This window comes from Mixophyes fleayi, chromosome 4 (assembly GCF_038048845.1).
Source record: "Mixophyes fleayi isolate aMixFle1 chromosome 4, aMixFle1.hap1, whole genome shotgun sequence".
Lineage (NCBI taxonomy): Eukaryota > Metazoa > Chordata > Amphibia > Anura > Limnodynastidae > Mixophyes > Mixophyes fleayi.
The window spans coordinates 4,838,268-4,853,669 of NC_134405.1; the positions used below are offsets into that span (position 1 = coordinate 4,838,268).

Consider the following 15,402-nt stretch of genomic DNA (forward strand, 5'->3'; position numbering starts at 1 on the left):
TGTATAATAATAATACTGAGTATACACTGCACTAACCACACTGCTCTGTACAATAATACTGAGTATACACTGCACTAACCACACTGCTCTGTATAATAATACTGAGTATACACTGCACTAACCACACTGCTCTGTATAATAATACTGAGTATACACTGCACTAACCACACTGCTCTGTATAATAATAATACTGAGTATACACTGCACTAACCACACTGCTCTGTATAATAATACTGAGTACACACTGCACTAACCACACTGCTCTGTATAATAATACTGAGTATACACTGCACTAACCACACTGCTCTGTATAATAATACTGAGTATACACTGCACTAACCACACTGCTCTGTATAATAATACTGAGTATACACTGCACTAACCACACTGCTCTGTATAATAATACTGAGTATACACTGCACTAACCACACTGCTCTGTATAATAATACTGAGTATACACTGCACTAACCACACTGCTCTGTATAATAATACTGAGTATACACTGCACTAACCACACTGTATAATAATACTGAATACACACTGCACTAACCACATTGCTCTGTATAATAATACTGAGTACACACTGCACTAACCACATTGCTCTGTATAATAATACTGAGTACACACTGCACTAACCACACTGCTCTGTATAATAATGCTGAGTATACACTGCACTAACCACACTGCTCTGTATAATACTGAGTACACACTGCACTAACCACACTGCTCTGTATAATAATACTGAGTATACACTGCACTAACCACACTGCTCTGTATAATAATACTGAGTATACACTGCACTAACCACACTGCTCTGTATAATAATACTGAGTACACACTGCACTAACCACACTGCTCTGTATAATAATGCTGAGTATACACTGCACTAACCACACTGCTCTGTATAATAATACTGAGTATACACTGCACTAACCACACTGCTCTGTATAATAATACTGAGTATACACTGATAATGATCACACTGCTCTGTATAATAATACTGAGTATACACTGATAATGATCACACTGTATAATAATACTGAGTATACACTGATAATGATCACACTGTATAATAATACTGAGTATACACTGATAATGATCACACTGTATAATAATACTGAGTATACACTGATAATGATCACACTGTATAATAATACTGAGTATACACTGATAATGATCACACTGCTCTGTATAATAATACTGAGTATACACTGATAATGATCACACTGTATAATAATACTGAGTATACACTGATAATGATCACACTGTATAATAATACTGAGTATACACTGATAATGATCACACTGCTCTGTATAATAATATTTTATTTCTGTTAGACTTTAGCCACTTTAGCTTGTCTTTTGTGGTCATAGAAGTCACTGTAAGGAGTTAAAGTTTGGAGATCACTAAAGAACATTTTTTCCCTGGGGTAGTGGTATAAACAGTATAGTCGATGCAGTACCACCCTTGTCCAGCAGATGGCTATGTAGCACTGTTCTGTTGCCTATGTCAGCCATTCACCAGCTGACACAGGGCCTCACCCTGAGTGATGTCCATTCATTGCAGAGCGTACAGTGGCAGGTGTGCACAGCATTGCCAGGGTTTTCTTAGGGTAAGGCCAGGGGGTCACCACACCACTAATGTTACATGGCATGCCCCCTTCCTGAGCCGGCCCCACGGCAAAACTCATTCTGAGACCAGGTCTCTTACAGTTCATTTAATTGGTTGCGGAGGTGTTTCCAATGAGTGAAGCACAGGCAGTATATTGAGGTATGGTAGAGGAATTTCTCAGGTGCATTGGGGCAAAACGAAGCTGTGAATTGCAGAGAACATCCACTATTAATGAGACAGTGTCTTTCCCCTGATGCCAGCTACTTGTCACAACGGGAATCTTCATCCAAAGCTGTACGCAACCATGGAGTGCAGCTAGCTGGTCATGGTAGTGTAATACAGGACCTGGAGGCCTATGGATGGTGGAGGAGGGGATTCAGCCGGGGTCCGTAGATGGTGGATCGGGGTACAGCTGGGATCTGTAGATGGTGTTAGGGGATACACCCGGGCTCCGTAGATAGTGGATCTTGGAGTACAGCCGAGGTCCGTAGATGGTGCATCAGGGGGTACAGCCGAGGTTCATAGATGCTGGGTCAGGGGGTACAGCCAGGGTCCGTAGGTGGTAGATCAGGGGATACAGCCAGGGTTCATATATGGTGTATCAGGGGATACAGCCGAGATCCATAGATGGTTGATCAGGGAGTACAGCCGAGGTCCGTAGATGGTGGATCAGGGGGTACAGCCGGTCTCCTTAGATGCTGGTCAGGGGTTACAGCCGGGGTCCTTAGATGCTGGGTCAGGGGTTACAGCAAGGGTCCGTGGATGGGAGATCAGGGGGTACGGCCAGGATCCGTAAAATAGATCAATGGGTACATCCAGGGTCCATAGATGGTGGATCAGGGGGTACAGCTGGAGTCCGTCGATGGTGGATCATGGGATACAGCCAGGATCCATAGATGTTGGACCAGAGGATACAGCTGCAGTCTGTAGATGGTTGATCAGGGGATACAGCCAGGGTTCATACATGATGGATCAGGGATACATCTGGGGTCCGTAGATGGTTGTTACAAAACTTACCTGCTTCACATTCCTGTGCTGCTGATTTCCTCTGCCTCTGTGTGCAGGTCAGCACTTCCTGGTTTGGGCAGTCACATGATCGTGTCTGGGAGGCGGCATATTCACACCTGCAGAGTATTTACTCTGACATTGCAGCTGTGTCAGACCAACAGCTTTTCATACCCAGACTAACTCCCTGTTATGCTGTATTGCTGCTGACCTTGGCTTTCCGTGTGATTCCGTTTTGAATAGTACTTCTGCCAGTTACCCTTCGTCTACCAGTCATTGCTTGTTTTGACCACTCATTCTCGGATCCTGATTTTGCGCTGCACTATTGACTGTGTACCAGGTCCCGGCCTGTTATTGGACTTCCCTTCTGTATACTGATTTTGTACCTCACTACTGCCGGTGTACCAGTCCTCAGCTAGATGACCTGCTTTCGGATTTCCTTTTCTCTCTGCTGTGTTATGCCTAGTGGTCGATCAGAGGGCTGCGACCTTCATATACCTGTCCGCAAAAGTCCATCCTGCCTTGCTGCGGTTCTTAAGGGTAAAGCCTGACAGACCCGTTAGATTCCGCGCCTCTGTTTTTCCAGCGCTAAACCAGGCTAAGACATGTATACATCACTCCATGGCTCTCTTCATTACAGATAAAGAGACAATCGTTACAATGGTGGATCAGTGGATACAGCTGTGTACCATAGATGGTGGAGCATGGAATACAGCTGGGATTTGTAGATGATGAAACAGCTGGTCCAGAAATGGTGGATGAGATAATGTAGCCGGGGGTCCATAGATGGTGAATAAGGGGATACAGCTGGGGTCTGTAGATGGTGGATAAGGGGATACAGATGGGGTCTGGTACCAAAGTGGCAGAAGACCCCCTGCCTGGACTATGTGTCTTCAGATTATGAGAGAGGGCTGAGCCCCCAGTCTTTGGACTGTACTCGTACAGGTGGGTATATACACACCCGTGGGACTATAGTTAATGGACCCTCATGGACAGATAAGATGAGTTAGCATGGATCGGACAAGAGGGTTTAGGGCTGGTCTACTTTCTCTCAGATCTGTGTAAAAAAACAAGGTAAAAGAGGGCTTGTAGCCCATGTAACCTGCTACGTTTTGTGGTATACTTGTATATTCTAGAAGACTAATTGAGCCAATTAACGCAATTCTTGTACATCAAAGCCACCTCCACGACAATTCAATTGACTACAACCTAAAAATAAGTCCAAGAAAATTTAAAAAAAATCGGTATAGCCTCTGAAAAATATTGCTAATAAACCTTCATCCATAGTAACAAATTAGGAATAGAATGTGACTTTCTAGAGAGCATTCAGCTTTGGATACCTTCTGTTAAACTGGGGTCTAGCAACCACTCTAGTAAAGGGACACCATGAATATAAAGACCAGGGAATCTTGAATTCTGTTTTTCATTGAAGCAGACCCCCAGCTCTGTACCTTCCTGTGCCTTGAGGTGCTGGATCCTCACACATCAAAAGGTCTCATTACATGAGATTAACATGGGTCCTTTTTTCAGACAGATGCAGAATACACATTTCTAAAGAAAGTCACAACACCCCAAACAAGTCACTTACCCACATCAGGATACACAAAGGTTTATTATATCAGATATATACCTCAGACAAGAGTGCATTTCCTCTAGCAAGGTTAAAACAAACGAGTTTCTTCCCTGGTCTCAGAAATAAAGATTTCCTTTACCAATATATACACAATATCAAAAATAAGTGCATTTGCAATGATATAAATAAGCGCCCTATGCTATTTCCTTTAAATAACTTTATACCATAAGTTACGTATACGTGATCCAGTCACAGCTAACCTCTTTGCCGTGCCAGTCTTAGCAGATTTGCTAGTTAAAGTAATAAAATTATATACTTTAAAAATAGATACAAATTATTTCAAATTTATTTAATTTTTATTTGAAAAAATGAAAAACATGTTGTTTAAAACCTTTAGCATTTTATTATGATTTTCACCTGTTATCGCCATCACCAGATGGTGAGACCACAGCAGGTATTGTGGCAGTAGGAGTACGAACGGGCTAGTGCTAAATAGGCTTCCTCAAGGTTTGTTCACATGGATTTACCACACTTTTAACACACAAATACACAGTGACACACAGGTACACAAATATTGACAATGCAGGTGCACATGATAGTAACACTGGTACACGCAGACACACACACTGGTACTCAGGTACACACACTGATTGGTACACACACTGATACACACACAGGTAACACTGAAACACAGGTACACACACTGATTCGTACACACACACACACTGGTACACATACACATCCACTGATACACACGAATACACACTGATACACATATGCACACACATACACTGATACACAGGTACACACACACACAGGTAACACTGATACACAGGTACACACACTGATGATGGGTACACACACACACTGATACACAGACACATTCACTGATATGTACACAAACACACACTGATACACAGGTACACACACACACTCTGATACACAGGTATACACACATACACAGGTGCACATACACTGATACACACAGGTAACTCTGATACACAGCTACACACACTGATACACACACACACACACTGATACCAAGGTACACATGCACTGACACACAGGTACACACACACACTGATACACGGGTACACACATACACACTTCCACTGATACACAGGTACACACACACACTGATACACGGGTACACACATACACACTTCCACTGATACACAGGTACACACACACTGATACACAGGTGCACACACTGATACACATGTGCACACACACTGATACATAGGTGTGCACACACACAGGTGCACGCACACACTGATACACAGGTGTGCACACACACACTCACTGATACACAGGTACACATGCACACACACACACTGATACACAGGTGCACACCACACAGGTGCACACACATACACACACACTGATACACAGGTGTGCACACACTCACTGATACACAGGTACACACACATACACACACACTGATACACAGGTGCACACACATACACACACACTGATACACAGGTACACACATACACACTTCCACTGATACACAGGTACACACACACACTGATACACAGGTACACACACTGATACACAGGTACACACTGATACACAGGTGCACACACTGATACACAGGTACACACATACACTGATACACATGTGCACACACACTGATACATAGGTGTGCACACACACAGGTGCACGCACACACTGATACACAGGTGTGCACACACACACTCACTGATACACAGGTACACATGCACACACACACACTGATACACAGGTGCACACCACACAGGTGCACACACATACACACACACTGATACACAGGTGTGCACACACACACTCACTGATACACAGGTACACACACATACACACACACTGATACACAGGTGCACACACACACACACAGGTACACACACTGATACACAGGTGCGCACACACACACACACACACACACACACACTATGCGTGGAGATCAGACAGCCGCAGTGTGCTCCATCTCCCCCTCCCTTCATGCTCTCCCCACACCCTCCTTCACACATCTCCCTCCCTCCCCCCTCATCCCTGCTTCCATCTCTCCGCCTGCCGGTAACGGAGGTAAGAGGAAGGGGGGAGACCAGAAGGAAAATGGGGGAGAGCAAGCACTGGGAGGAGACAGACAGACAGAGAGGTGCGTGAATGGAGAGCAATCTGCTTTATTAATGATAGTCTGCCAGGCCTGTGTGATCAGTGGGGGGAGACTGTGTTATTCTGGAGGTCACCTGCTCTCTCTCTCTCTATATATATATATATATCTGTATAATACTGTGTGTGCTGTGTGCAGAGACGTGTGTGAGGGTGGGTATACGTGTTCCTCTATACAACGTGTGTCTATGTCTATATATGTATTTATTATAGAAACAATTACATGAGAGTCATCAATAGACCTCTATGCCACTTCTTGTTTACCACACTGGCGCAAAGCCCAACGCATCTCAGGGTGGCGATTTCACAACAAAATATTTATCTTTTAAATGTTGTATTGCTTTTTGGGCGTATATATGTTTTATGTGTTTTTTTACATATTTCAAATCATTTGTTTATCTCTTTTGGGGGGGGGGGGGGGGGACAAACGGCTCCAATCTCAATTTTGCGCACAACTCTGAAAAGTGGCCCCGACGAAGAGATAAATGAATGTTTGCCGCTCCAATATTTTTTGTTAAATAAAGGTGATAAATAATAATCACCGCTATTAGGGCACACATGCTAAATAGACTCTCATGCCCCCCCTTTTCTCACACATCCCCCCCACAGTACCCTCCTGTTGGCATATGACCCCCGATTCCCCAACATAGATGTTGAGCGGTAGACATTTTACAAAAGATGCCTAATTCGGAGAGCATAGCGATTTCTTTTTAATGTTTTTGTGCTGTTGATGTCATCGCAGGATGATGTAAATATGACAATAGCATTAAAATATCAAGGTATCGCCGCTGTACTATTTATATAGATTTCCCCATGTAAAGGGGATGTTATCACCCCTAGAAACCCTTTCCATGTCACCGCCCCCCCTTTAATGTGGTAAATGGCTCTGTGTAAAGCGCCAGTAGCTCCCACCGGCGCTCTGCACCAACCACCCACATCATGGAACAGCAGATTGTGTCGGACAGTTCAGCACTCTCCTCCACCGGATGCCGCTGCAAGGTAAGACAAGATGAGGGTGGATTGAGAGAGTAGCGTGAAGCGGGACATACCGCCCAACAAAGTGCCAAATAGATAGGGCTCTGGTCAGATTCAAACCCATAACTTTAGTGCTGTGAAGTAGTAATGCTAACTACTGTGCTACCGCCCATGTTTTAATATTTAGGCCTCCTCCCTTCCCACCAGTCCGACATTAATCTATAGCACCGTCACATAATAAATAGGCCTCCATTCCCCTAACCAGCCCTGGATTTATGTCTTTAAATTATTATCCTCTACAATTCATACAGAGACCCCCACATTGCATTATTAGCCCCTAAAATATATTAGTAGACCCCACCAGCTTCTACATTATGTTAATTCCCCAATATTTAATCAAACAGAAACACCATATTACATTAGTAGCCCCACCACTTCCACATTACATTAATACCCCCACTACATTACTTTACTAGCCCAGCAATACCACACCTATCATCATCATCATTTATTTATATAGCGCCAGCAAATTCCGTAGCGCTTTACAATTGGGAACAAACACTGATAAGACAATACTGGGTACATACATACAGACAGAGAGGTAAGAGAACCCTGCTCACAAGCTTACAATCTATAGGACAATGGGAGTTAGAAACACAAGGGCATGTGCTACATAATATTGCACAATGGACCAGTCAGACTGCAAAGATAAAAGTACTGAGTGGGCTGTGTCTGTTGCAATGTTGGTCAGAAGGTTGTTGTCTTGCGTTAGCAGTGTAGAGGATGGCAATAGGGTAATCTAGGGAAATTAAGATGATGGTTGAGGAATATCATAACCTTGTCTGAAGAGGTGGGTTTTCAGTGAACGCTTGAAGGTTTGAAGACTAGAGGAAAGTCTTACTGTACATGGGAGGGAATTCCACAAATTAGGTGCAGCCCGGAAAAAAATCCTGTAACCGAGAATGGGTCACCTACCTGCTCTGCAGATGCTTGAATGCTGTGAGAGGCCTCTGTCTGGTTCCTGGGCAGTCTGAAGCCAAGAACAGTAGCCACACATGTGCTAAAGGATGTAGAGTGGGGTTGGCCCACATGGAGAAGAGGAACGGGAAGGTAAGGGGAGGAGCAAATGGTAAGGAAAGAAGTACGGAGGAGGTGTGAGCAACATAGTCCAGCAGGTGGAGCGGGTGAGACCTTTGCACTAACCGGCTGGTTGTATACCATATCTGGGAAGGAGCTAAGGTCTGGGTAGAGGGCTGCTCCTTCCTGTCATCAGTAGGATATTTGACACAGTACCTGGTGTATAAGGAGGAAAGACCAGGTAAGACCCCTGAAGGCAAGGGTCAGCCCCCACACTTCCCATGCCAGTAATGGAAAAGAAAGTTTAAAAAAGAAAACAAACAGGGCCGGTGGGACATAAACTGGAGGCTAAGCATCACAGCTGTTACCGCTAGTTCCAAGACATACCTCCGTCCCGATTTTGGCTGGACTGTCCTTTTTTTTTTTTTTACCTCAAAAGGAGAGTGGCCTTGTGACAGCATGTTGTTTGGGTGGCTCTGGGGCGTGGTTTAGGTGGAACATGAGAGGACCTTATTTGTGTCTCGATGTTGTTCTTAAAATGGAAGTTATGACAAGATGATGTTAAAGTCTGAACCCTTTGAATGTTGAATAAGCCCTGCAAGGCCTCATAAATAAGTGAACCTTTAAAGGACTGTAGGACTGTTAAACCATTATATTGAAATGCTTCGATATGAACCATGAAGGTAACATCAAGGTACAATATGCTGTTCGTTGTTCCACTCCAGGGCAGTGTAAAATCGGCTGTCGTGGTTCGGGCCTAATCACGAGTTATTAAAATAAAAAATGAAATTATAAATGTTCCCTCCCTCAAGAGAGAGGTACCTGTGACGTGTCTGGGTGCAGGTATATCAGGGGTTAATCTAACTATGCTAACATCACCAATGGCCATTTACCCTCTGCTAGGGATGTGCTCTGCCTGGGTCCTGAGTGTTATGTTCAGGTGACTTACTGACTCCAGACTCAGCACCAGCTCTCCAAGATAAGAGTTTATTGCCCTGTCTTCAGAGGGTCAGAGTCCTATAATATCACTAGTAAGGAGATGTATACATCAAAGCAATATTTATATTTGCTAAAGTCTCTACACCACTGTATGATTAGTGCGATAAGGCACATCTAAAATATCAAACATCATCAACATTTATTTATACAGCGCCAACATAATCCGTAGCGCTTTACAATTGGGTGCAAACACAGTAAACTAATAAACAAACTATGTAAAACAGACAAAGAGGTGAGAAGGCTGCTCGCAAGCTTACAATCTATGGGACAATGGGAGTTTGATACATGAGGTTAAGTCTACATTTTGCATTTCGGCCCAGCCAGACTGCAAAGGTAAAAGTGACTCATAAGATAAATGATCCTGTCACACAACAATGTTGGTCAGGGGTAGTTGTCTTGTGTGAAATTGTGTAACAGGTGGTAATAGGGTAATGTAGTGAGGTTAAGAGGGTGGTTGAGGAATATTATAAGCTTGTCTGAAGAGGGGTTTTCAGAGAACGCTTGAAAGTTTGTAACCCAGAAGAGAGTCTTATTGTGCGAGGGAGAGAATTCCATAGAGTGGGCGCAGCCCGAAAAAAGTCCTGTAACCGGGAATGGGAGGATGTAATGAGGGTGGATGAGAGACGCAGATCTTGTGCAGAACGGAGTTGCCGAGTCGTGAGATATTTTGAGACAAGAGAGGAGATGTATGTTGGTGCAGCTTTGTTGATGGCCTTGTAGGTTAGTAAAAGTATTTTATATTGGATTTGGTAGAAAACAGGCAACCAGTGTAGAGACATACAGAGTGATTCAACAGAGGAATAGCTATTTGCAAGGAAAATCAGTCTTGCCGAAGCATGCAAAATAGATTGTAGGGGTTTGAGTCTGTTTTGGGGAAGACCAGTAAGGAGGGAATTGCAGTAGTCAATGCGGGAGATGATAAGTGCATGAATTAAGGTTTTTACAGCGTCCTGTGTGAGATATGTGCGAATTCTGGAAATGTTTTTTAGTATGTAACATGATTTAGATATAGAGTCAATGTGGGGAACAAAGGATAGGTGTGAGTCAAGGATTATACCTAAGCAGCGAGCTTGTGGGGTGGGATTTATGGTCATGTTATCAACAGAAATAGAAATGTCAGGTATGCTCTTGTTGGTGGGTGGGAATATTATTAACTCTGTTTTAGAAAGATTGAGTTGAGTTGGTTTGAGTTTCATCCAAGATGAAATGGCAGAAAGACAGTCAGTTACACGGGACAACACAGATGTCAAGAGATCAGGAGAGGATAGATAAATTTGGGTATCATCCGCATAGAGATGATACTGAAATCCAAAGGAACTTATTAGATTTCCAAGAGAAGCGATATAGATAGAGAACAGCAGAGGACCTAGCACAGAGTCTTGCGGTACTCCCAACTGATAAAGGAAGCGGAGCCCCAGAGAAACTAACAGTGAAAGAGCAATTAGAAATGTAGGATGAGAACTAGGATAGAACAGTGTCTTGAAGACCTAGGGATTGCAGCGTTTGTATGAGAAGAGAGTGGTCAACAGTGTCAAATGCAGCCGAGAGATCCAGGAGAATTAGGAGAGAGTAATGGCGTTTAGTTTTTGCAGTGATCAGATCATTGACAACCTTAGTCAACACTGTCTCTGTGGAGTGTTGAGAACGAAAGCCAGACTGAAGAGGATCAAACAGGTTGTTTGCGGAAAGGAAGCGTGTGAGGCGAGTGTAGGCAAGTCTCTCTAGAAGCTTGGAGGGGCATGGGAGCTGAGAGATGGGACGGTAATTTGAGAGAGTTTGAGTCGGAATCTTGTTTTTTTTAGAATAGGAGTAATCACTGCATGCTTGTATAGTGATGGAAAGATGCCAGTATAAAGTGAGAGATTACAGATTTTAGTTAGAGGTGAAATGAGCCCAGGAGACAGGGATCTACCAATTTGCAAGGGAATAGGATCAAGAGGACAGGAGCTAGAGTAGGAAGATAAGAAGTGAGTAGAAATGTCCTCTTCATTTGTGGGGTCAAATGAAGAGATGGTGTCAGTGGGTAATGAGAAGGAATTGAGCTGATTGCTTGTCGAGGAAGAGAATACCATTTCTAGTCTGATCTTATCAATCTTGTCCTTAAAGTAGAAAGCAAGATCCTGGGCACTGATAGTAGACGGAGGGTTTGGGGTGGGAGGATTGAGAAGAGATTTAAATGTGTTAAAAAGGCGTTTGGGGTTAGAAGCCTGAGCATAGATAATGGATTAGAAGTATGTTTGTTTTGCAGTGTCCAGAGCATTTTGATATAAAATATATGTGAAGAAGTCATTAGAGGTGCAAGATTTACGTCAGTGACGTTCTGCTTTACGGGAAAGTTTTTGAAGATTTTGCGTTGTTGTAGTGTGCCACGGCTGACACCGAAGTCGACGTGTAGTATGTAGTGTCGCTGGAGCCATTTGATCAAGGGCTGTTGCTAAGGTTTGGTGAAAATGAGGTACTGCCAACTCAGGGGAGGAGAATTTAGAGATAGGGGAGAGAAGGTGTTGGAGAGAGATGGAAAATTGTTGAAGAGTAATAGAATTAAGATTTTTGCGGGTATGATGAGCCTTGGTAGAGTTAGACAGTAGAGAGGTTAGAGCAGTGGGGGTGAGCGTGTAGCTGATAAGGTGATGATCTGAGAGGGGGAAGGGTGTGTGAAGGAAATTAGAAACTGAGCATAGTCTAGAGAAAACAAGATCAAGGCAGTGGCCATCCTGATGAGTAGATGATTCAATCCACTGGCAGAGGTCAAGTGAGGAGGTTAGAGAGAGTAGTTTGGAAGCAGCTTTGGAAGGTGGGTTATCAATGGGGATGTTGAAATCACCCAGGATGAGGGTGGGGATGTCTGACGATAAGAAGTGAGAGAGCCATCAGAGAAATCCTCAATAAATTGTTGGTGTGCTCCAGGGGGACGATAGATCACCGCAACATGTAGAGAGAATGGATTAAAAATGCGAATAGCATGTACTTCAAAAGATGTGAATGTGAGTGATGGGACATTTGGTAGGACTGTGTATGTGCACTGTGGGGAGAGAAGTAGTCCAACCCCACCTCCTTGTCTGCCTTCAGGTCTGGAGGTGTGGGTGAGATGGAGGCCACCATGTGAAAGTGCTGCAGGTGAGGCAGTGTCTGATTGCGTGAGCCATGTTTCTGTTATTGACAGAAGGTTGAGGTTTTTTGAGAGGAAGAGATCATGAATGGAGGTAAGTTTGTTACAAACAGAGCGTGCATTCCAAAGGGCACATTTAAAGGACTTTGGAAGAGAGGGGAGACAGGCGATGTGTTTGAGGTTTGCTATAGAGCGGTAGTGTTCTGATGTATGTGTGTGTGAGGAGTGTGGGGGACCTGGATTAGGTGATATATCACCAGCTAATAGAAGCAGAGTGAGAGAAAGATAGGGAAGGGGATTGTAAGATGTGTGACCTTTTATTTTCTGGCGACAGGTGGAGGCTGTACTTGTTAGAGATAATAAATAGGACAACAGTTCATGGGTGTTAACTAGAGGTGAGTGGAGTAATGAAGCTGCAATGTGGACAAATGTTTGTGTTGGGGGAGGGGTGAAAGATGACACAGTCCTAAAGATAATGCCATGAAAAGAGACCATAAAAAGGAATTTGTTAAACATTTTGATAAAAGAGTTAAAGCCAAAAAGTTAGGGGATTTTTAAAAATTACTTATTTGCAGTGTTCCGTATAGATAGACAAATAATGCAGAAATAGGCTGTGGTAGACATAGCTTATTCCTGGAAGTAATCCAATGTTGTCCAATGTTTGTCCATGTGTGTTATCTAACTGTGCATTTTCATACACTTTGTGAGAAAACCCACTTAGTGCAGAAAACACACATACGTCTCACCCCACATACGTCACCCCATAGACTGAAGCTAATATGTAGTCAGGCTAATTTAGGAATACACTAAATTATCTCCAAGGGAAACCATAGTAACCTAATATCTCCCTTATAGATTTATATTTTATAGTGGTGTTTCATATCTACATGTAGATAAACCTGTACTCTGTAAATTGTATATATTATTATGATTTTGTGATATTCAAAAAGAAGCTTATGGTCGGTATAAGAATTTCTGGTTATTCTTGACTATACTGTGTGTCATACCTAGGTGTGAAGTTTGCCCCTATTAACATATACACTATCCATCTAGGTGACCTCTGAGGGGAAAGGGGGTGATCTTTGAAAACCATCACCAGGGTAGAGTATCTTTGTTCATTTTACCTGGAGACCAGTCTGATTGGGTTTATTACCCATATTTCTACGTTCTTCAAAAACAGAAATAAGAAATTTAGTGCGTTTTTCAGTTTCTGTATTCTCTCCCTTTTTATTTTAAGAAACTGTTATACATAATGTTACTGTATGCAGTTTTGTTGTCTTATTTGTTATATACCTTATGCATTGTGACAATTCTGCCATATTAAATTCAATTTAATAAATTTTCTGGGGGGTATTCAATTGTTAGCGAGACCGCTAAAATACTCGCGCTACAAAAATATTACCGTTAATACGGTAATATTGTGTGTAAATACCGTTAATACGGTAATTTACTCGCTGGATTTCAGCAAGATATTACCGTATTAACGGTAATATTTTTGGAGCGTGAGTATTTTAGCGGTCTCGCTAACAATTGAATACCACCTCTGTGTTCTTCACAATTTCATGTGCTAGTTAAGCTTGGTCATTAATAACGCTACATAACTGAAACACAGGTTATTATTTGGTTAATGAAAACTCTTGTTTGATTTAAGCTATGATCATAGTTTTAGATATTTCAGGGAGCAACCCAAGGCTTCCTGCAAGAGTATCAGCTCTTGAAACAAACCTTGGTGGTTGCAGTATGTGAAATTAGTAGTGAGCATGTGATATAAAAAGGGGATTGTAGCTAGTGTTTGACAGACCATGTAGGTTTGCTGTGATTAATTTAAAATATTTTAAAGACACACAGTGCATGCAGATACCCCCCCCCCCTTTTTCCCTCATTTTTTTTGTTATTTGGCATAATACCGTGGAATTTGGCATAATACCGTGTGAATACAAATGCCAAACAAAGGATTTACTTATTGCACAATGTGAGGAGAGAGGAATTCCAAGCACTGTCAAAATCAAGGATCAATTAATAGAGGCCCTCTTGCACAAGGATTGCACCCAAACAGGGGACTTGTGCCAGGAAGCCCTACTGCAGAGAATGGCCTTACAGTGGAAATTACACCAGGCACTTAAATGTTGCTTTCAGAGGATTCAAACAGGTCAACTACAGACATTTATTTACAAACTGCTCTAAAATATTTGGGGTCCACTAACATTACAACATACACAGCAGTTTAAGGAAAGAGAGATTGCAGAGATACAAGTTGCAGTGGGCTACAGAGAGACAACCAGAGGATAGAAGAAGATACTAGTTAGACGTTACTAAACTCTCCGGCCAGCGAGAAGCAAGGGAGGTCATTAGTGCCAGGCCTCATCTAGAACATTTCACTGTTCTGGAAAGAGATGAGGATTTTTACATTTTTCTGCAGGAATTTAAAAGAACCTGCAAACAGGACAAACTGTTCCCTAGACAGTGGTCCCAATAATTGACCCCTGGAATGAGAGGTCAAGCCATGAAGACATTTGCAGATCTTCCAGAGATTATGAGGCTATAAGAAGAGACCTACTAATGTGCTTTAACATCACCCCTGAGGTGCATCTACTAATGTTTTTGGATTTGAAATACAATGCTTCTGACACCTAATCAGGACTTCTGGCTCAATTGCAGACTACTTTTCAACAGTGGATTGGAGGGTTAACAATTGACAACTTTTAGGGTCTAAAGTATTTCATGATGTACCAGAAGTTTCTCATGGTGTGCTCAACAGATGTGTAGGAATGGGTGATGGATTGTGACCCTGTATCATCTCGGGAGGCAGGTGCTTTGGCTGAAGTTACTCAGGCGTCGGCAGCTAAACACATCCTCCTCTGTCATGTCACCTGATGTTTCTTCTGCTTCTCCTGGTAGGGCAGCG

The 15,402-nt window shown here is 42.8% G+C and overlaps 1 protein-coding gene across 1 annotated transcript in view; it reads left to right on the plus strand.

The window, feature by feature from the left end:
* Positions 1-6,222: 6,222 nt before the first annotated feature.
* NYAP1 (neuronal tyrosine phosphorylated phosphoinositide-3-kinase adaptor 1) overlaps positions 6,223-15,402 on the plus strand; it is a 28,415-nt gene continuing 19,235 nt past the window's right edge. The window contains exon 1 of the mRNA XM_075206187.1: positions 6,223-6,323. The gene's annotated coding sequence lies outside the window, so the exon portion shown is untranslated. The remainder of the gene's footprint in view (positions 6,324-15,402) is intronic.